The sequence below is a fragment of the Triturus cristatus genome, chromosome 4_2, assembly GCF_964204655.1.
Source record: "Triturus cristatus chromosome 4_2, aTriCri1.1, whole genome shotgun sequence".
NCBI classification, from domain to species: domain Eukaryota; kingdom Metazoa; phylum Chordata; class Amphibia; order Caudata; family Salamandridae; genus Triturus; species Triturus cristatus.
In genome coordinates, this window is record NC_140586.1 from 716,761,952 (window position 1) to 716,784,999 (window position 23,048).

A 23,048-nucleotide genomic window follows, 5' to 3' on the forward strand; every position below is an offset into this window, starting at 1 on the left:
GGGTCCCTGGGGTCTAATGAGCCCAATTTGTGCTTGGCAAGAGGGCAACATGCTCCCTCCCCAAATAATAAGGTATTTGTCCCCGGGGTGGGGTACCCAGGGCCTCTTATGGTTTGGGGAAGGGGCATGTGCCCCCTAATCTATATTTGAAATAAGTCCCTGGTGGATGGGATTCTCGGGCCCATTGGGCGTGGGTAGGGGGACCTCATGCCTCCATCCCCTAATGTAAATTAATTTGGCCCCAGGGATGGGGTCTCCGGAGCCTCTTAAGGCTCAGGGATTGAACCGTGTGCCCCTTCCCTTATAATTAAAGGGGGATCCCGGGGCCCATTTGGGCTGTGGAAGGAGGGCTAAGTGTGCTCTCCCCTAATGTTAATATATTTGGCCATGGGGGATGGTTTAACCGGGGCCTCTTAGGGCTTGGTGAGGGAGACCATGTGACCCTCTCCCCTAATAATATATATTTTGGGGTACTCAACGTTAATAGTATCTTGGGGGTTGTGGAACCCCCTCCTCCGGTGGTAGGTTGGGTGCTTGCTGGGGGTTGGACTCAAGGTCTGGCTGCAGCCAGGCCCTGTGGCCAAACCCACGCCATACAAGGCCAAAGGCCATGCATGGCGTTGGGTTGATTGACTGTGAGGGGTTTGCCGTAGGTTCAAACACCAGGCTATGCCGTGCAACTTGCAGGCCATGCGCGGCAGGGACTAGCTTTATGTATGGTAATAAAATATTACTTACGATTAAAAAAAAACTAGTAATTCACTGAAAAAAACAAAAGTTAATGTGGCGTCATAGATGGCTGTGATAAAAAGATCTGATTTTGTTTTTAAAAAACCTTAGGAATTCACTGGGAAAAACAAAGGTTAAGGTGACATTACAGTTAGCTGAATATGTCAGTACCATATAATGTTTTGAACTAAGAAAACACAGAAATTCACCAGTTATAGTTAGAAGGGCTAACTATAACTTGCACCCATGCCATGCGCTACTTATGACCTTACATAATACATCACCCATGACATGTTATATGACATCATTTATGACCTTATTGATAACATCTCAAGTGACTTCACTGATGACAACATCTAAGCACTTTTTGTACACATTACTCTATAAAGGATAATGGTATTAGATGGTTGAAAGTAAGTACCAAATAGCTCAGAAAAACATAGAGCATCATTAATGCCATCACACAAAAACCCCCCGAAGGTGAAGCAATCTTGTGTTATGTAAAACACTGACCCTATACCATACACTTCATGGGTAGCTGAGTTCATATTAACAAGCAACCACATATAGATGGGTAACTCCAACTGCACAGTTTTCAATCTGTGTACAATTGCTCAGAGAAAACCAGCGTCACAAGATACTCAACTTCTGTTACATAACCAATGCCCTGCTACAGACAGTCTTTATCTTTATCAAACCCTGCACAGTCACCAAACCTACAGTAAGAAATGAAGTGGACATGAGTAAAAAAATGGATACCGTAAAAAGTGTTTACCTTATGGAGAAAGTTTACTCTGTACCACACTGTTTATAGGCAGTGACAGTCTCATGAGAAATGCACCACAGAGAATTAGAAAGTATCTATTAAGCACAGTGTTCACTCTATGCAACAGTTGTCCAAAGAGGTACGATTCATTTAAAATACCCCAAATCTGAAGGTGCTAAAGGTCAAACTACCTGCAGCCTTCATAATGGTGAAAACTTTACAGATGGCCCATCTTCTGAAGCTAATCAAGAACATGTACATTGGTTTGTACCTGATACGCACAGTCTTCTTTCTTATGTAGAAATTGTCATGCTGAGATTATTCTGTCAAAATACTCAAGGCTGCTGACAATACTTAGGGGCCGATTAGGATGGCGGGCGGACTTTTGTCCGCCCGCCATCCTAGCAGTGCTGGGACCGGCCGCCAGTGGCGCGGCGGTCCCGCACCGGCAATTAGGATGTCACCGCCACCGTGGCAATGGCATCCTCTATTCCCAGCATTGTGGCGGGCGGTGCTCACAGCACCGCCCGCCACAATGCTGGGAATGCACGTTGTGCATTGCCATGCACAAGGTGACAGGCACTGCGCGGTGCCTGCCACCTTGTCCGCGACAATGTAGGGGGCTACCAGAGGTACCCCCCATGTGCACCCCCACCGCAACGGGCCCCCGACAGCAAAATATGCCTGGCTTTCCATGACTGGGTCTCCGCCATGGAAAGCCGTGCACCGCTGCCCATTCCAATATACTGCCACCATATCCAGCACCTTTTCCGCCCAGTCGACTGGTTGACCGGCGGAAAATCGGCGGGCGGTGTTTCCATCCGCTGGGGTCCCCCCCGCCATACTAATATGGCGGGGGGAAATGGGTGGCAGGCGGGGTATGATGTAGGGCGGATCGCCACCGCCATGCGGGCAGTGGCGATCTGCCCTACATCATAATAGACCCCTTTGTATCTACTATGTAGAAGCTTTGCCCCATTGGAAACTTTTACAGTGAAACCAAAAAACTCGAGTCACCTGCACACAGAGTTACTCCTGAATAAAAAAAATTATAATGTGTTCAATACCTCTACACACCTATGATGCATTAAGAGCACATGTGTTTTGTTAACTGGACACAGGGTCTATAAATTTATGGTATTTACCCGCCACTATGTAAACTATAAAATGAACTAACACTTGTTGGATCATGTCATCAAAGATGTCATCAATGATGCTATAAATGATGTCATAGAACATGTCATGAGTGATGCAATATGTGAGGTCATAAGCAGTGCATGGTAGGGCACAAGTTAGAGTTAGCTCTGCTTTCACTGGCAAATTTCTGTGTTTTTTTAGTTAAATGTTGGCACTGGCATATTTATCGAACTATAGAGTCACTTTAACCTTTGTTTTTTTCAGTAAATATATATGCACTCCACACACACACACACACACAGTGGTATGGATATAGTTAGGTCAGAATTTCCATAAGAAGACCGTTTTTTGTTTTGCTAATAACTTTGACACCATTTGAAGAATCTTCCCAACACTTTTTTGTTTTTAAAGTTCATCTGCCTCAGCTCCTCTCCAGAATGTTTCAGGGTGTTCAATCCATTTAAAGGGGGCAGAGAAAATATGTTGTTTTTCAAATGCAATTGCCAATAGGTACAGAAAAATGCTGAACATAATTACACCAAATGTGGCAGAAAGCTAGATCTAATGGTCAAACTACCTGCAGTCTTCATACTGTGGTGAAAACTTTACAGGTGGCCCATCTTCTGAAGCTAATCAAACACATGTACATAGGTTAGTACCTGATGGACACAATCTTCTATCTTATGTATAAATTGTCATGCTGAAACGATTTTGCCAAAATACTCAAGGCTGCTGACAATACTTAATATCTGCAACGTAGAAGCTTTGCCTCATTGGAATCTTTTTCAGCAGAACCAAAAATCTTGAGTCGAACATACTGGACACAAGTGATCAACTGTCACCTGCACACAGAGTAACTCCTGAATACAAAGATTTATAATGTGTTCAGTACCTCTACACACATATGATGCATTAGGAGCACATGTGTTTTGTTAACACGTACTCTCATTAGCTGGACACAGGGTGTCTACAATTAGATAGAGGAGTGATATGGTACTTACCCACCAACTATAAAAATGAACTAACACTCGTTGGATCATGTCATCAGTGATGTCATCAAAGATGCCATTTGAGATGTCATCAGTGATGTTATAAATTGTGTCATAGAATATGTCATGAGTGATGCAATATGTGAGGTCATAAGCAATGAATGGTAGGGCACAAATTATAGTTAGCTCTACTATTACTACTAAAACTCTGTTTTTTTTTTAGCTCAAAACGTAATGTTGGCACTGACATATTGACTTATTTACCTAACTAACAGCATCACTTTCACCTTTATTCCTACCATAAAAAAATATATATATATACACACACACAAACACACACACACACACGCAAAAACACAGTGATGTGGGTATAATTAGGTCACATTTTCTAGAAAAAGACCGTTTTTTGTTTTGTTAATAACTTTGACACCATTTCAAGAATCTTCAAAAACTTTTCAACAAGTTTCAGGGTGATCAATCTAGAGGGGGCTGAGATAAAGGGGGTCCCAAAATGTGCTTTCCCCATGGAATTGCCCATAGGAAATTTAGAAAAGGATAAAGAAAAAAACGACTGAACAGAATTACACTAAATTTGTCCGAAAGCTAGATCTTTACTCAGAAAGCATACCTGGTGATTTGGTGTACATTTGTTCAGTTGTTTTTGAGAAATTATAGGTCAAAATATAGTGATTTGTTGTACTGAGTGGAAATGTGTGGGTCTAAACCTTGGAAAAAGCATAAAACTTTGAAGAGAGCATGATTGTGCATGTTGAACGTTATGTGGTGCACCATTTACAATCACCAAATTTAGGGTGCAAGTATTACTCCCAGTTGAACAAGATAAAGGCTGAGCTCACCTAATGTAGGTTGCAGAGGTATTTCTGAAAGTATGTTGAGGCTTAAAGCCAAAGCCTATTCCAAAAAAAATCTATGAGAATGGCCAAACCTGTTCACACTAGATTATCCAACAGGGGGTATTTGGTCACATGGCCATAATAAATACTTGTAATTGTATTGTATTGTATTGTAATTGCATTTATATAGCGCTTACTACCCCTGACGAAGCGTTGAATCGCTTTTTCGGCGTGTAGCCCGCTACTCCGGAACCCATAAAGGATTAGTGTTGAATTAGTATAGTGAAATATGAAAGTAATTTGAGTGGTGGATATTAGTCAGTTATTTGGATTGAGAAGGATAGCGGACGTATAAAAGAGGGAAAAAGCTTTGCCATTTATATGTGGCTTATTGCCCCTGATGGGGTGTTGAAGTGCTTTTTGGCGGGTAGCACATTACTACGGAACCCATAAAGGATTAGTGTTGAATTAGTATAGTGAAATATGAAAGTAATTTGAGTGGTGGATATTAGTCAGTTATTTGGATTGAGAAGGATAGCGGACAGATAAAAGAGGGAAAAAAGGTTTGCATTTATAAAGCGCTTGTAGCCCCTGATGGGGTGTTGAAGCGTTTTTTTGAGCGAGTAGCACGCTACTCCGGAACCCATAAATGATTAGTGTTGAATTAGTATAGTAAAACATAAAAGTAATTTGAGTAGTGGATAGGTTAGTCAGTTATTTAGATTCAGAAGGATAACGGAGGGGTAGAAGAGAGAAAATGGTGTGCATTTATATAGCGCTAGTTACCCCTGATGGGGTGTTGAGGTGCTTTTTTTGGCGAGTGGCACGCTACCATGGAACCCATAAAGGATTAGTGTTGAATTAGTATGGTGAAAATATGAAAGTAATTTGAGTGGTGGATATTAGTCAGTTATTTGGATTGAGAAGGATAGCGGACGGATAAAAAGAGGGAAAAAAGGTTTGCATTTAAATAGTGCTTTTTACCCCTGATGGGGTGTTGAAGTACTTTTTGGGCGAGTAGCACACTACTCCAGAACCCATAAAAGATTAGTATTGAATTAGTATAGTGAAATATGTAAGAATTTTGAGTGGTGGATATGTTAGTCAGTTATTTGGATTGAGAAGGGTAGTGGAGGGATAGGAGAGAGACAAAAGGTTTGCATTTATATAGTGCTTGCTACCCTGATGAGGTGTTGAAGTGCTTTTTCGGCGAGTAACACACTACTCCGGGACCCATAGAGGATTAGTGGTGAATTAGTCTAGTGAAATATGAAATTTGAGAAGTGCACATGTTAGTCTGCTATTTTGATTGAAAGGATAGTGGAGGGATAGAAGAGTGAAGGATTTAGATTTTTTTGTGTTTTTTCGCTTTGGAGGTCACAGCAGTAGGAGGAGGCTTGGGATGAGTAAAAAGGGATGTGGAGGGGAAGAGTCAGAGGGAAGAGTTTAGAAAGGATTGTTTTTGGGGGGGATCGGTATAGTAAAGAGGTATCAGATGATGCAAGGTAGAGTAGGGAAGAGTTTAAAAAGGGTTACTTTGGGGATCATAGTGGAGGTATGGGGTTTGGGATGAATGAGGGAGTGGATGTAGAGGATATGTTGATAGAGGTATAGGGTGAGAATAGGGTAGTGCATAGGTTATGATGAAGTAGAAGAAAGTAATAAATATATAGATCCATAAGTACATGGAATGTATATAGATGCATAAAGGAAGTATATGTAGATTAAAGACATTGATAGAGGTATAGGGTGAGAAATAGGGTAGTGCATTGGAAAGAGTAGTAGATAGAGGTTTGAGATGAGTCAGAGAGTTGAAGTAGAGGATATATTGAGAGAGGTATAGGGTGGGGTTGACGGGGAACATGGCGGCCGCGAGGTAAACGGTCGCGGACCGCCAGAAAGGAGATGCGGGCTTAGATCGACTTAGTTCAATTTTGTGGCGTCGCAAACCACCCCAACCCCCAGAATTAGGAAACCTGTCCTTGAATTATGCCGTGTGGAGAGAATTTATGTCTGTATTGCCCCTGGAAATAAGGAATAGAAAACATACATCGTGAGGCTTCCTCTATGGTGGAGCTTCCGGGACCTCCGAGACTGGCCGGATCAGGCCCGTTGGAGTTGACGTGTTGGGAGGCATTAGCGGCAGTACGCCGACTGAGAGCAGCGCACGCACAGCGAGGCAGAGGCAGCACAAGCCTGAACGCGGCGTTCGATCAATACTTTCACCATCAGAGGACGGATCTCCCGTGGATCAGGCAAAGGGATTCCCCCCAGAAGAGCGGGCAGTGTCGGAAGGGGGACCGGGTAAGTAGAGTCCAGCCCTCCATGGAGAAGGGGATCACGCTACCGCTAGCAGGTAAGAAGCGGGGGGAGCCTCTGACTGTCTACACAGATCAAATTACGAGGTATACTCTTCGCACCCGTGCCCCAGGAGCTGTGGATAGCCTTAAGGGGGTAAGTCAAGGTCCCTCTTCTAACGAAGGACATTTATCTGTCGGCAAACCCCCTACAAAACCCACAAAGGTAGGGAAAGTAAAGAAGAATCAGGGGAACCAGGGGAAGAGCCCAAGGGGGAAAAATAAAAAGATCTCACCCCTGTTAACCAAAATAACCCCCTATTTAAAAGCCTATTATAAGGTATTATCACAGGAAATGGCCTAAGGGGCAACGGACAGACTGGACAGAGTAGGGAGGATCTGGTGGATGTAGTCAATCCCGGTGAGTCCCTGAAGGGTAGCAAGGAACAAGGAATAAAAGAACCTCAAGACGGGGCTATCAACATGCCGCATCTCCATATCACAACCCAGAATAGGTTGAATAGTCTACAGGGGAAGGAGCTGGGGGAGGAAGACCAGACAAGCAGAATTAGAGATGTTGTGGAACACGTAGCCCCAGGGCCATCAGTGATATCAACAGGAGTGGATCCTGTAGCGCCGCAGCTGTCACAGCTAGAAAACTCAGGAGCCACATTAGCTACTATCTTAATGGAGCTGAAAAAGGAGCTCAGAGGCCAGTTCGAGGTGTCGGAGGCCAATCAGGCAGACATACAGGCCTCATATTCAGTGCTAACTAAAAAACTGAATGAAGTGGCCATTCAAACAGGTAACCTTGAAGAGAAAGTCGGCTCTATGAAGAACGACATTCTGAAGAATACAAAAGGAGTAGAGACTCTGACAAAAGAGAACGCAAGCCTCAGAGATGACCTCGAGAGGTTAGAAAATCGTGCCCGGAGGAATAATTTGAGGTTCTTAAGTATCCCAGAGGTAGAAGAGGGTTCAAATCTTAAAGAATTCATGGTAAAATTACTATCGGAGACAGTCCTGAAGGATGGACCGGACATAGACCTGAATAGAGAAATACAGAGGGTTCATCGAGACCCCTTTAACAAGAACCCTCACCGTCTTAAGCCAAGGAAGATTCTCATTAACTTTCTCTCCTACTCGGTAAAAGATGTTATTCTGTCATCTGCATTGAAAAAATGGCCCCTATGCAGTTCGAGATACCCAGTTTATCATTAGATCAGGTATATGCCATGCAACCGCCCAGAAACAGTGGGAGCTGGGTAACAAAATGGGTGAGCTGAATAAATTGGGGGCCAAAGCTCAACTAAAATTCCCTGCCACGTTAAGGGTAATGTGGAATAACCAAATGAGCAATATACAGACAGTAGAGGAAGCAGACAGACTTATAAATGCTATTAGGGGAGGAGAGACATCGAGTTGATAAGCTTGCCAATCTGGAGAATATCTCCTCTTCTTTCTCTTTCTAGGATTTTATATACGCATAAAATAATATGATAGGGGATAAAGAATAATATATATTTTTTTTTTAAAAGGCAAATAAATCAGTGCCAGAGTTTTACATTATAAATGCAAATAAAACACACCTAATATGACACTAAGCTCCTCCTTCCGACAGTTCGAATGTAGGGCTTTATGCCTGAAAGTATGGGGAGGGTTCAAGGTTACACTGGGTGGGGAGCAGTGGAAAAAAAATAAGTCCTCATTAGACAGAGTTGATATAACATATAGCTTATATGGGTCCGATTGGATGTTGAGAAACCGGAAGATCCTTTGGTACAAGGGGTACCGTTACAGGGAATAATGGCAGGAGGGGGCAATGAAATAAAAATCATAACATGGAATGTGAAGGGTTTAAGATAAAAAAAGACAGAGGATGGCATTGGGACACTTAGAAGCATCAAGAGCCCAAGTATGTATTATACAAGAAACTCATATTACAGATGATATTTTAGACCAAGTCTGGACCACCTCTCTTGCCATCTCTGCTCCCCTCATCGCCCCTTGTCTCTGGTCTGACCATCACCTCATCACTTTCTCCGTATTCCTGTCTTCCCCTATCACCGCTGCCCACCAATCCAATTTCCTGGCGCGCAATTGGAATAAAGCCGACCTTAACAAACTTACGGCTCTCCTGAGTTCTTCACCCCCACTCATGACTGGACCCAACATCTCTATCGACCTTCAGTCCAAAACCCTCACACACTGGCTTACCGCCGCGGCCGACTCTGTGGCACCACTAAAACCGCTTAAGACAAGGCGCAGGCACGATGCTCAAAAGTGGTTTACCGCTGAGCTCCGCGCACACAAACTTACTCTCCGCCAGGCAGAGAGACGCTGGCGCCGGGATTACTCCCCCGAATCGAAAATTATCTTCTCGTCTCGGCTGAAGGAGTACAAGAACGCTATTACTGTGGCTAAATCATGCTACTTCTCAGGCAAAATTTTAAACTCATCCAATAAATCTAAAGATATTTTTTCTATAGTGGATGAATTATCCAACCCGGAAAGAGTCATCTTAGCCCCTCTCCCTTCTCAATCCTTGTGCGACTCTCTTAATCAATTCTTTGTGGAGAAAATCACCAAAATTAAAACTAGCATTTCCACCTCCCCACCTGCCCCTACATCCTTTTGTGTCCCCAGTTATTCTCCCACACACACCTTTACTCACTTCCCTCCTATTTCCAAGGATAACTTTCTCTCACTCCTACACAACGTCTCTTCTGGCTCTCCCAGCGATTGTTGCCTCCCCTCGGTCCTTCGAGAAGTTTTTACCGCCTGTCCTTACCCCCCCCTTGCCCTCTTGAACAACTCTCTAGCCATAGGGGAGGTTCCGGGACCCTTCAAACAGGCCGAGGTGGTTGCCATCCTCAAAAAACCTTCGGCAGACCCTTCCATCATGAGCAACTTTCGCCCTATCTCTCTTCTTCCCTATCTTAGCAAAGTTCTAGAGTCGCACGCCACTCACGCTCTCAGCTCCTTTGTGGAAGAATCTGGTGTACTGGACCCCCAGCAGGCTGGATTCAGACCTGCGCACTCAACAGAAGCCGTCATCCTTTCTGTTATGGAGGAACTGCGCAGGGGCGCGGACGTGAACATCTGCCAGGCCTTGGTCCTCCTGGACTTGTCGGCCGCCTTTGACACGGTCGACCATCAAATTTTGGTCGATCGTGTCAGGGAGGCAGGCATCCAGGGCACCGCTCTGGCCTGGGTCCGATCCTTTCTGACCCAACGCCATCAAGCTGTCAGACTATCCCAGTTTACTGCCTCCCAGGTCAAACTGTCCTGTGGTGTCCCACAAGGCTCTTCCCTCTCCCCCCTCCTTTTTAATTTGTATCTTTCCCCACTTATCCGCGCCCTCCGTCAGTTCAATGTCACAGCATTCAATTATGCTGATGACATACAACTAATTTTTAACATCAACTCCTCTGCTGACTCTATTGCCACCTTTCAAAATACCCTGTGCTTTATCAGCAACTGGATGAGCTCAAACCATCTGAAGCTCAACCCCGACAAGACCGAACTCGTTCTTGTCGGGGGTCCCCTCAACCCTTGGGATTCTTCTTTTTGGCCTCTCAGCCTTGGCAGTCCACCTAGCCCCGCCAACTGTGTTAAAAGTCTGGGAGTCGTCATCAGTAGTAATCTCTCCATGACGCCCCAGATTAGCGCGGTAGTCTCCTCCAGCCATTTCCAATTAAGGAAAATTAAGAAAATCTCCCGGCTACTTACTTCCGAGGCTCTTACCTTGGCCCTGATGGCGCTTGTAATATCGAGGTTAGACTACGCCAACGCGCTCTATGTAGGCATCCCAGCCTACCAACTCAGGCGGCTTCAGCTGATCCAGAATCAGGCTGCCCGCCTGATCCACTGCCTCCCTAGAGATCATCATGTCCGTCCCCTCCTAAAGAGCCTTCATTGGCTCCCTGTAGCCGCCCGCTGTAAGTTCAAGCTGGGTTGTATCATTTACAAATCTCTAGCCGGCCAGGGCCCCCTCTTTATTTCTTCCCTTCTTCAATCCTACGTCCCTTCCCGCACTCTCCGGTCTTCCCAAATGGTCTTGCTTTCCATCCCTAGATATAAGAGGAAGAAACACGGCGGGCTCAAGTTCTCCTTCCTGGCTCCCACTTTTTGGAACTCCCTCCCCTTGTCCCTGAGATTGACCACTTCGTACCCCAGCTTCAGATCTGCCCTTAAAACTTTTCTTTTCACAGAATCTTATCAATAAACGGCCTTTGCGCTATCTTCTGCTCTCTTTACTTTGGCGCCAAGAAACCTAATGGTGTTAGTTGCGCCCCTATAAATTTATTTAACATAACATAACATAACAGAGTAGAGGGGTGTTTTCTAAATATAATTAGATAGAAAGCTATGCTTCATCTAACCAACTGAACTATACGAAAGGAGTTGCTATAATAGTGAGGAAAGGATCAGGGGTGGAATTGATGACATCTGGCACTGATGATTCAGGAAGATGGGTGATGGTCACGCTTAGATGCTCAGGTATAGAGTTTATATGTGTTGGTTTCTACGGCCCAAATACGGACGACCCCCAATATTAAGTGGACCTGCATATGAGGTTGGTAGAGAAATCATCCCCCATAGTAATAGGAGGAGACTTCAATACATTATTAGACCCAATAGAGGACAGATCAAAGAGCAGGAGGGGGGCACAGGCCCAAGCACTGAAAACAAGACAAGCTCTAAAACATATGCTTTAAGAGTTAGGAATGGTGGATGCCTGGAGACATTTAGGGAGGGTAAAAGGGCTTACACTTTCCATAGTAAGAAGTATCATTCTTTTTCCCGGCTAGATTACATATTGGTTGATAGAGAATGGGCAGGGAAAATAAAGGACGTTGTATATCCCCAGGGCATATATCGGACCATAGTATGGTCAGTATTACAATGGGGGGATCACTGTAAGGAAATCTGGCAGATGGACCCTGAAGAGAGCAATTTTATTAGATCCTAGAGTTTCTTCCACTTTGAAGGAAAAAACAGTGGAATTCTTTATTATTAATGCCAATTCAGCGCCAATAAGCATTGTATGGGATACTTACAAGTCCTATGTTAGAGGGGTATTGCAAAATCTTGCTGCATATAAGAACAAAGAGGAACGAGTCGAATTACAAAATTTGGAGGAGGAGATAGGGATTTTGGAAAGGACACTTCTGCAAGATAAATATCCCGATGAGGAGGCAGTAAAAAAGCTAGATGAAGCTAGATTGAGCTATTGGCTGAAATTGGAAAATAAGAGCAGGGAAAGGTGGGAGGCAAGTTGTAAGCAACACTTTGAATATGGGGAAAAAGCAGGGGCTCTTTTAGCTTGGAAGGCGAGGGCAGATAGGGAAAGAAACCATATTAGAGAGATGCTCATAATTCCAGAGGGGGATGTATCCAATAATGAGGAGTTAATGCAGGAAAGAATGATAACTCTTTTCGCAGAACTTTATTCAGAGTCAGAAAGACCCGATGCAGAGGCTTTAAAGAGCTGGCTGAGTAACATTGGCCTCCCAGCTCTAACAGCAGAAGGCTGGAATAGGTTGAATTCCCCGTTTTCGGAGGTTGAAATAAGAGAACAATTAAAGCGTATGAAGAACGGTAAGGCGGCAGGCCCCGACTCAGTTCCAGCTGAGGTTTATAAGTTATTATCAGAAGAGATAGTTACAGAGTTGATGTCTCTTCTCAATGCTATATATAAGAAGGGGAGAAAAGTCCAAACTCTTGGAATGAGGCTATCATTATGTTAATCCTAAAACCTTTAAAGGACCCGAAAAATCCCGACTCATATCATCCTATATCTTTATTAAATGTGGATCTAAAAATATACACTGGTATATTGGCGGGGAGATTAGCTAAGGAGGCAACACAACTGATACACCCCGATCAGAAAGGATTTGTCCCTAAGAGATAGATACAAGATCTGACACTCACATTAATAGGAACAATAGATTTAGAGGTCGAAAGATCGATCCCTTTGGCGGTGATCACAATAGACGCCGCCAAAGCGTTTGATCGGGTAAGCTGGGCATTTCTGTGGGCCGTTTTAGACATAATGGGATTTAACTCTAACTTTATCAGTGCAGCACAAAAACTGTACGAGCACTCTACGGCGAAGATTTTGCTGAACGGTGTAGTGATGAGCTGGAAACCCAAGTGACTGAAGTAATGTCGAGGTTTATTAGTACAAAGAGCCGCACGAAATGGAGAGAACCGGCCGATATACAGCAGCCTCCAACTCCCCAGCTCTGTTTTAAAAGCATACAAACGATCTTGTAACCTGGCAACTTACCAACATTCTCTATGATGTCACCAATAGTAAATACACACTCGTGAGCACGTGTAATAATTCCTCCTCTAAACTGCTGCGGCGAAATAAGCTTGTCAGAACGGAGCAAAATACCATCTTCTAATGAAATTTCAGACTGAACTTTCCAATACGGTTGTAGGCTAGGAAGAAGAACACGCTCCCTTGGCCACCCCGATTTCACAAATTCACACACTTGCTGTAAAGAAAGATCGTCAGCAAGAGCTTTCAACCACTCATCTTCGGAACCAATAGTAAATACACATTCAAGGCAGGTCATAACATATCCTCCCTTCTCCTTGAAGGGAAATACATATAAAGATCCTTCTTGAATGTTTATGGTACACGCACTTTAAAGGTGTGCGAATCACCGTCTAGATTTGTATATTTTTGTCTGATCAATAAAATGATGTTTTCAAAGGGTGTGCGAGTCACCGTTAGTGAAGAATGATGGTTTTCGCACAGTTTGACCCTTGAGAGGCTCAGCTTTTAAACACTCAATCAATCAATCAATCAATCAAGAAATTTGTAGAGCGCGCTACTCACCCGGAGGGTCTCAAGGCGCTAGGGGGAGGGGGGATCGCTACAGTTCGAATAGCCAGGTCTTGAGTTGCTTCTTGAAGGAGAGGTGGTCTTGGGTCAGGCGGAGGTGGATGGGGAGGGAGTTCCAAGTCTTGGCTGCCAGGTAGGAGAAGGATCTTCCTCCCATGGTGGCTCTTCGAATGCGTGGAACGGCGGCGAGGGCGTGGCTGGTCGATCGTAGCTGGCGGGTGGGAGTGTAGAAGGTCAGGCGGTCGTTGAGGTACCTGGGGCCCAGGTCGTGGAGGGCCTTGTGTGCGTGGGTGAGGAGTCGGAACGTGATTCTCTTGCTGACGGGGAGCCAGTGCAGGTCCCTCAGGTGTCCGGAGATGTGGCTGTGTCGGAGGATGTCCAGGATGAGTCGTGCGGAGGCGTTCTGAATGCGTTGGAGTCTTTTCTGTAGTTTGGCTGTGGTTCCGGTGTAGAGGGTGTTTCCATAGTCCAGTCGGCTGGTGACGAGTGCCTGGGTGACCGTCTTCCTGGTTTCGGTGGGGATCCATCGGAAGATCTTTCGGAGCATGCGTAGGATGTTGAAGCATGATGATGAGATGGCGTTGACTTGTCTTGTCATCGAGAGGGAGGAGTCCAGGATGAAGCCCAGGTTGCGTGCGTGGTCTGTTGGTTTGGGTGCGCTGCCCAGGGCAGGGGGCCACCAGGAGTCGTCCCAGGCCGAGGGTAATGGTCCAAGGATGAGGACTTCCGTCTTGTCTGAGTTCAGTTTCAGGCGGCTGTTCATCATCCACTCGGCTACGTCTTTCATCCCTTCGTGTAGGTTGGTTCTGGCGGTGGCTGGGTCGTTGGTGAGGGAAAGGATCAGCTGGGTGTCGTCGGCGTAGGAGATGATGTTGAGGTTGTGTTGGCATGCGATGGCTGCGAGGGGGCTCATGTAGACGTTGAAGAGGGTGGGGCTGAGTGATGATCCTTGTGGTACGCCGCAGATTACTTCGGTGGCCTCGGATCTGAACAGGGGGAGGCGGACTCTCTGGGTTCTTCCGGCGAGGAACGAGATGATCCACTCCAGTGCCTTCTCTTGGATTCCGATGTTGCTGAGGCGCTGAGGCGCTGTACTAACACTTGTTAAAAAAAAAAAAAAAAAAGACGTGCCGATCGTCGAAATCGGCAAAGATTAAGCCTTCCTTTTGAAGCACTAGTGAATTCCACCTTTTGAACTTTTATTATGAAAGGACGTGCCGATCGTCGAGATCGGCAAAGATTATGTCTTCCGTTTGAAGCAGCAAGCTTCTTGTTGCTAAGCAACAGCTTCGTGTTGAAACAGATTGAGGCCTTCTACTGCGCATGCGTGACTAGCAACCAATGCGCATGATCGGAAAACCCATTTTTTTTTGTAGATTTGTGGCAGATATTTTCCGAAAATGCATTTGGCGGTCTCATGCGGGAACGGCGGCTCAAGCAGAATTATCGGAAATGAGTCTACGATCGGTAAGATTAAATAGCGTCTATATATTTTATTTTTTTTGATGAATAAACGAAGATTATCCGAGATAGAAGGGTAGCGTGAGAAGATGCAACTTCCTTTTCTTACAAGACAAACTGTAGACGTTATTAGAGGCGGAATCGGAACAGTCTTACCGCTTCTCGTTAGTTGCGATGCACGCAGGGTTCTGGAAGTCGCTGTGTAGCTCTAAATCGTCGCCAATAATTGTAGTGATGAGCTGGAAACCCAAGTGATTGAAGTAATGTCGAGGTTTATTAGTACAAAGAGCCACACGAAATGGAGAGAACCGGCCGATATACAGCAGCCTCCAACTCCCCAGCTCTGTTTTAAAAGCATACAAACGATCTTGTAACCTGGCAACTTACCAACATTCTCTATGATGTCACCAATAGTAAATACACATTCAAGGCAGGTCATAACAAACGGAGTACTAACAAGGGGATTCGAAATTAGGAGGGGGACGTGACAGGGTTGCCCCTGTCTCCCCTTCTCTTTGATATATACATGGAACCACAAACTAAGGTTAGATGATAAGATCATTCCCATACACCAACTTCCGACCCACAGTAAAATAGCATTATACGCAGACGATCTTGTAGTTTACACCTCAGACCCAACACAAACATTGTTAAGAATAGAACAGCTGACTGCCGAATTTGGCTTACTTTCCGGATATCTTGTTAATTTAGAAAAAACAGAGGTAATGTGTTGGAATATGGATGGATGAGGGGGCAGAGTTTCCTTGGAGATTAAATATTTAGGGATATTAATTGTAGAGAAGATTGATGAGATCCCCCTGGCAAACTTGAAGCGCGTTATGAAGGAAATAGATAGGAATTTGGCTAGGTGGAAAAATCTACCACTGTCTATATATGGGAGGGTAAATTTGAAAGATTTCTAGATTTATTTGGGCTTCCCGGGGGATCCGTCTATCTTGGAAAAAACTCAGAAGATGTCTAAAAAAAGGGGGACTGGCATTGCCAGACATTAGGCTTTATTGCATGGCCTTTCAATCGAAGAACTTTCGTATGCTGGTAGGAGAGCCTGAGAGTACTACGTGGGGCTTAATCTTGAGTGAGATGACCAAAGAAGCCGGTGGTGCATTTCTCTATAAATTTGGAGCTCAGAAATATTTTAAGAAAGTAAGATTGAAAGTGCTGAAAGAAGCCTTAAGTCTATGGATGGCAGTGAGACGAATCCTTAAGATTGGCTACTTCTCAGAGTTTGCTCCAATATGGAATTCCCCGGGGACACCGGAATGTCTCCAGGATGCCCTGAGCTTACCTTTGAAGCAGGCAGGAGTCAAACAATGGGGCGACCTAACATCAGATGGCGGAGTGGTCCCATGGGAAGTTTTGCATATTAAGACGGGAAGCGGGCTCTCAAGGTTCAAATGCATACAGCTCACTTCATGGCCTACGATGGCAGGGACTGAAGTTGGAGGTAACTGGGATTTTGAGACCTTAATACAGGACCCCTCACAGAAAGCTAAAGAAGTAGCTTTATGGTACAGACATTTTTTGGAGGAGGAAAAGACAAGATCCATCTGAGGTCTGGACAGGGGTGTTGCAGGAGGGAAGTATGAAGGTTTTGTGGTCTGACTCAGTTAAGCTCCTCTATGACATTGTCACTCCAGCTAATCTTAAAAAGACACCACTTCTTCGTCATGCATAGGCTGTACTGGACACCACATAGACTATCAAAATTTGTGCAACAGCCGGTTCCAAGATGTAAAAGGTGTAACCTTCTTAAAGCAAATTATCTACATGTCTTTTTTACATAACCAGGGCTAAAGGATTACTGTAGCTCTGTGGAAATTAGTATAAGGGATATTCTAGGAGAAAATATAACCTTAACAGAAATTTTGGTACTCTTAGGAGTGGACTATGTAACTCAACAGGCCCTAAGATCTAAACAGAGGGGGTTGTAGTTTTATTTAATCCTTCTGGCTAGAAGGGAAATCTGTAAATATTGGTTAGACCCTCAACCCCCCAATGCAATAACCTGGTTGAATGTGGTTAAATGGACATGTAGATTTGACATTAAAAGGGATAAAAGTACTCCGGATGAGGTGTGGGAGCCCTTTTTGAATTGGCTGAATTGAAAGGTACCCATGGTCAACAAATTTGGAAATCTAATTCGGAAACTTAGTCCAATGATTACATCAAGCCATGGATTGGGGTGGTGAGTAGGCTAGGCCGCTCCCCCCTCGCCCTTCTAATGAAGGACAGTTGGATGCCGTGGAAGGCACTGTATGTAACTGCTTGGACCAAAGAAGGATCAAGGGTGTTTCGCTTTACGTACCGGCCCAGATTGCAGTAACCATGGTGTAATGAGGACACAAAAAAAGAAAAAAAGAGAGAGAGGTATAGGGTGAGAAATAGGGTATTGCATTGTATGCTTTTTTAGGAGAAAAGTAATAGATGTATAGATCCAAGTACATGGAAGGTATATAGATGCATAAAGTAGGTAAGTATATGTAGATTAAAGATGCATTAGATAAACTGTGGCTTTCAAGTGTTGTTGTACATAAATATGTATTAATTTTTTTATTTAAAAACATAATTATTCTACATGTTTATACAAAGCAATACACATATTAGTGAACACAGCTCCTAACTCAAAAAGTACACTGCAGCAGCAATAAGTCAATGTCTAGTCAAATACTACTTTTATAACCAAAATAAGTATTTTATTTCTAACTTGGCAAGTCCCTGTCCCATCCCTTTCTCACAATATGATTAGGGCTATTCCCCATTCCCTGGTGGTCGCATCTAGGTAATGCTCACTAATTGGCCTTATCTCCACAGTCCACTCTGACTCTTCGAATACAGCCAAAAGTATCTTAGCGCTGCAGCGCTTCAAGCTGAGAGTCCCCCAGGGCCTGGTAACAAGTCTTAGGGAGTAAGCGTGCAGCGTCTGAGAGGGTGCCCCGTCCGTGGGAACTCTCAACAGATTCTGTACTGCTCAGGTGAGTCTGCTGTACACGGTCTTTGCGGCCTATGCGGTTGTGCTCCAGCACCGATCAGAGGTGTTTCCAAACACCTCCTGCAGGGTAAGATTCTATGCTCCCCCCCACCCGGGGATGGGGGGGGAGTGAATGAGGGGGTGGGATTCTGATGCTCCAGATCTTGATCCCCCTTAGGTGGCAATGCTGCCACGGCATCCTTAATCGGTCCACAGGATGGGGTCCGTTACAGTTGTTATTGATCCTGGTGATCTACAGGTCACCGCTGCACACAGTTCAAGGGCTCCTGCCCAATTCGCATGGCACATTTATTGCTGACAGCCCCTCATGGCTTACAGGGTTGCCGCACCACACAAGGCTTTTGCCCTTACCACATGGCAGTCCTTACCACAGAGGCCCCTCCTGGCATGCGGGATAGCCACTATGGTGTCGCACAGGCTTCGGCCCTCATCCCAAGGCAGTCTTTTATACAGCGGCCCTTCCTGGCTCAGAGGGTCGCCGCAATCTGCCTTACCGCGCGGCAATCTTTTTACATAGCTATCTTCACTGCGGCCCTCTCCTGGCATACAGAGGTCCCTGACTCAGTTCTGCACAAGAGCAACAAACCGATCGGTGCAGCAGCTGTCTCTCACACCTCACACCAGGAGTGCACTCAACTGGGTACTGGACTTCACTCTTTCCAAGGCTGTCCTCTTCCTCACAGGGCACAATGATCTTGGCATGCAGGCAGGTGCAGGTTTTCCAAGCTCCAGAGCAGGTGGTCTTGTATTCCCAGGGTGATATCCCCTCACCCAGCAGGGAGACAAGCAGGATTTGGACCACAGGCCTGGTCACATAAATACAGTGCTTTAGACAAATTCTACATAGTGAGGGCACTTATAAAAATGTGATTGCAGTGGGTGAGTATTTTGAGGTATTTGAGTGTTGAATAATGCAGAACGTAGGGGTGCTCCATTTAGAGATGATTTGTTTCTCACTGGTACTAAAAGCATTGCTCTAAGGTTGCAAGCCACTGTTCCCATCTCAGGAATGTGTATAGTGTATCTTACTAAACTATCTAAAAAAAAAGAGAGTTTCCCAGGGACCAGAAAGGACTGGGTGTCAGATATTTATCAAAAAAAGATTCCTTTCTGTGTATTACTCTTTTAGTTGGTGGCCATGAGGCCTACACATTTAGATCAATAACCTTTGATGTTTGACTGTGACACTGGACAAATATTATTACTCCAGACTAGAATATACTTTTTGTTACTCTCAAAATTTATTTTTCATAGGAAAACACTTATATTCAATAAAATCATATTTTAAAATTGCATTCAATATATACTCTGATTGGGTGCTCTGGTACACTCTTATATATGCTATCTAACAATTCCGTATTACGGTATCTATCTCAGAGTCACACACAGTTCAAAATCATGTACTTTCAAAATTGCAAATTAAATACTACACAAATACATTTCATATGCTTTAAAAAGTCCCACTGTCGACACGTTTCGGTGCATAGGTTACAATAGTAGCACCTTCCTCAGGACGGACGAGAATTTAAAACCAAAGTTTTGTTCTTCTTTTTTAAGTGTAGGTGTTGAAGTCCTTCTGTGGGTGTTCAGGACGACTTTATCACCTCTCAACTTTTGTGATTTTAGACCACTTGCATCATAGTCAGTGGAGTCATAGAATTTTTAAAAAAGTCACGTTGACACATGTTCAATGGTGTCTTAAAGCAGGTACGTCTTTCGATATGCACCGCCTGTATTCAGTTGTTTAGCTGTGCCAATAGGTTTTTCGCCAGTTGCGGTGGAAGAAGGACGCTGTGACAAGCAGGCTCGCCGATTTTTAAAGGTTGGGAGTAAAAGTAAAAACACCCCCAAGAAAACCTACAGTGTGGCTGACAGCGCTTAAAGAAAAGAAGACAGCGTTGTCAAGATTCAGGCTGCCACAAGATATTGCAGGCTCTAACTGGTATCAGGACACCACTTGAAAAGGTGCAGGGAAGGACAGCCTGAACTTAAACATTAGGCGAAAAACCTATTGGCACAGCTAAACAACTGAATACAGGCGGTGCATATCGAAAGACGTACCTGCTTTAAGACACCATTGAACATGTGTCAACGTGACTTTTTAAAAAATTCTATGACTCCACTGACTATGATGCAAGTGGTCTAAAATCACAAAAGTTGAGAGGTGATAAAGTCGTCCTGAACACCCACAGAAGGACTTCAACACCTACACTTAAAAAAGAAGAACAAAACTTTGGTTTTAAATTCTCGTCCGTCCTGAGGAAGGTGCTACTATTGTAACCTATGCACCGAAACGCGTCGACAGTGGGACTTTTTAAAGCATATGAAATGTATTTGTGTAGTATTTAATTTGCAATTTTGAAAGTACATGATTTTGAACTGTGTGTGACTCTGAGATAGATACCGTAATACGGAATTGTTAGATAGCATATATAAGAGTGTACCAGAGCACCCAATCAGAGTATATATTGAATGCAATTTTAAAATATGGTTTTATTGAATATAAGTGTTTTCCTATGAAAAATAAATTTTGAGAGTAACAAAAAGTATATTCTAGTCTGGAGTAATAATATTTGTCCAGTGTCACAGTCAAAAATCAAAGGTTATTGATCTAAATGTGTAGGCCTCATGGCCACCAACTAAAAGAGTAATACACAGAAAGGAATCTTTTTTTGATAAGTATCTTACTAAACTACACAGTGTAGTACATACCTGTCAACCTCTTGACTTAAAATTTAGGTCACGTGAAGTATTTAAGTGTGTAATCATATTAGATGAATAGAAAATTCTCCACACCTGTAATATGTGGAATCAGTTCAAGTCCCCAAACTCTATCGGATGGTGTCAGTATGATATTATCAATGATGCCATTTAACTTGTCATGAGGGATGTAATATGGGAGGTCATATGCAATGCATGGTGATGGTTATAGTTAGCTCAGTAAACTATAACTGGTGAATTTCAGTTGTCTTTTGTTTTTAAATGCTTGCTTTTTTATATTTATTACAGGACCTAACTGTAACTGCACTTCAACCTTACCTTTTTTCAGTGAATTTCTATTTTTTTTTGTTGTAAGCTAAAATCTTAGTACCTTATCTAACTATATCCAACTAATCTTTGGGTTTTTTCCAATGAATGTCTAATCTTATTCAACATAAAGTATGATATTATTACCTGACACAACTAAACATTGCTTTAACCTTTAATTTTTCAATGAATATGTGTGTTTAAATGTTTATGTTTTCTTAATAACGTTTACATGGCTTCATGAACTTTAAAAAATAAAATAAAGTACATCCTCTTTGGCTCCTTCATAAAACGCTTTGCCATGATCTTTCAAGTGGGCCCAAGAAAAAGGGGGGCTTCCAAAAGTGCAAATTCCCATTATAAAATCCCATAGGAAGGTTTGCTCTCGGGTACAGAAAAACAGCTGAATTGTAATAGAAATACAGCAAATTCGGCACAAAGTTTGAACTTTACTCAGAAAGTGTGCTTTTCTCTAATTCGGTGTAAATCTGTTCAGCTGTATTTAAGAAATGTGTATTTAAAGAGGGGCTTCGGTGGGCATGAAGGGGTTAACTATGTGAAAAATGTGGACCTCCAAAATTAAAATCAAAGGCAGTACTCACTTTTGGTCAGTCCAGGCAGAGTGGCCCAGTCTCCCCACAACAAACAGTTTAGAGATTTCACTGGCACACGATCCCTGTACCTCACCAAATCGCCAGTGAAGGAGGAGGGGGATCACCGCATTCGAGGACGTGCGTCGGGGAATCCAGAGGGCGAGTGAAGACACCAGCTGAAACGTGGATCACATCAGCGCAGAGACAGCTGAATTACAGCAAGGAAGTGAGATGGTTGAAGGTTGGCTCGATGTGTTGGGGTCCTTGTTGCACAAGTGGTTAGTTCCAGTCGTCGCCAAATGTAGAAGATGTAAAGTAGCAGCGTAGCGTGAAGCAAAGTATAAGTTTATTTATACAAGAAGTTAGAGGATAAATGACCACATCCAGCATTCAAGACCTGCAACTGTCAACTGACAATGCCCAGAGCCTCTCGATCAGCAGATTTTGAAAAGAACAGGGGATATTTTTAGTTTAATTGATCTGCAAATAGAGCTGTCTCTGAGACTCCCCACTTGAGACAAATCTGAAATATTAGGTGACGTAGGGCAGAATATAGAGGCCTGAAAAGTCCTCCAAATGTCCATCAGTTCTTTCCACGTGGAAGAGTGGCCTGCTACATCCCTTGTCCAAAGTCCCTTCGCAGAGAGATCCACAACACAGCACACCACCCCACCCTGCCAGCATTTGTAGTTAGTCTTTGCATCTCTGAAGTAGAATGGAGTCCCCTGTTCCAAAGTTAGAGTTTGTAGCCACCAAGCCATTTGTTCCTGGATGGAACTTGTCACAGAGATACAGTCTCATACTTCTCTGAATCTAGTGAACAATGCTGAAGAATGTGTCCAGCCAACAGACCCTGGTGAACACAGGTCCATAGAGTCATTGTCACAATTGCTGCCTAGAAAATTAAAGAGGCTAAAGTGACCCTTCGAGGGACCCATTGGGGATTGCAGCGCCGGCCCAACGAGGAGCAACTGCCCGATGATGAAGCATGACACCTCTTGGGGTGTGTGAGGGCAACAAGAGGCAAGACACGTTCTTTCCCTCACTTTGTGGGTCCATTTAACCTAGAATTCTTCCCTTTTTTATCTTTAAGCACATGGGTGTTTGTCTGCGCCCTACTGTTGGAACAGTGTCCTTCTATTTATGTTTTGTGTAATTTTGGGAGCATGGGCACTGGGCCATTAACTGGCTCTCAGGTCCCCCCTTCTCTTTTTGATAGTATATCAAAAGATCTCCAGCAAAGAGCCCCTTCGTGGGTGCCTGTTGGGCATTGCAGCACCGGCCCGATGAAGAGCATGCCCAGATGACAAAGCATGACACCTT

General features: G+C 44.0%; 1 protein-coding gene across 2 annotated transcripts in view; it reads left to right on the forward strand.

Annotated features, from left to right (window-relative positions):
- Positions 1-23,048, forward strand: part of SLC1A7 (solute carrier family 1 member 7) — a 632,908-nt gene that overhangs the window by 224,396 nt on the left and 385,464 nt on the right. The window lies entirely within an intron of this gene.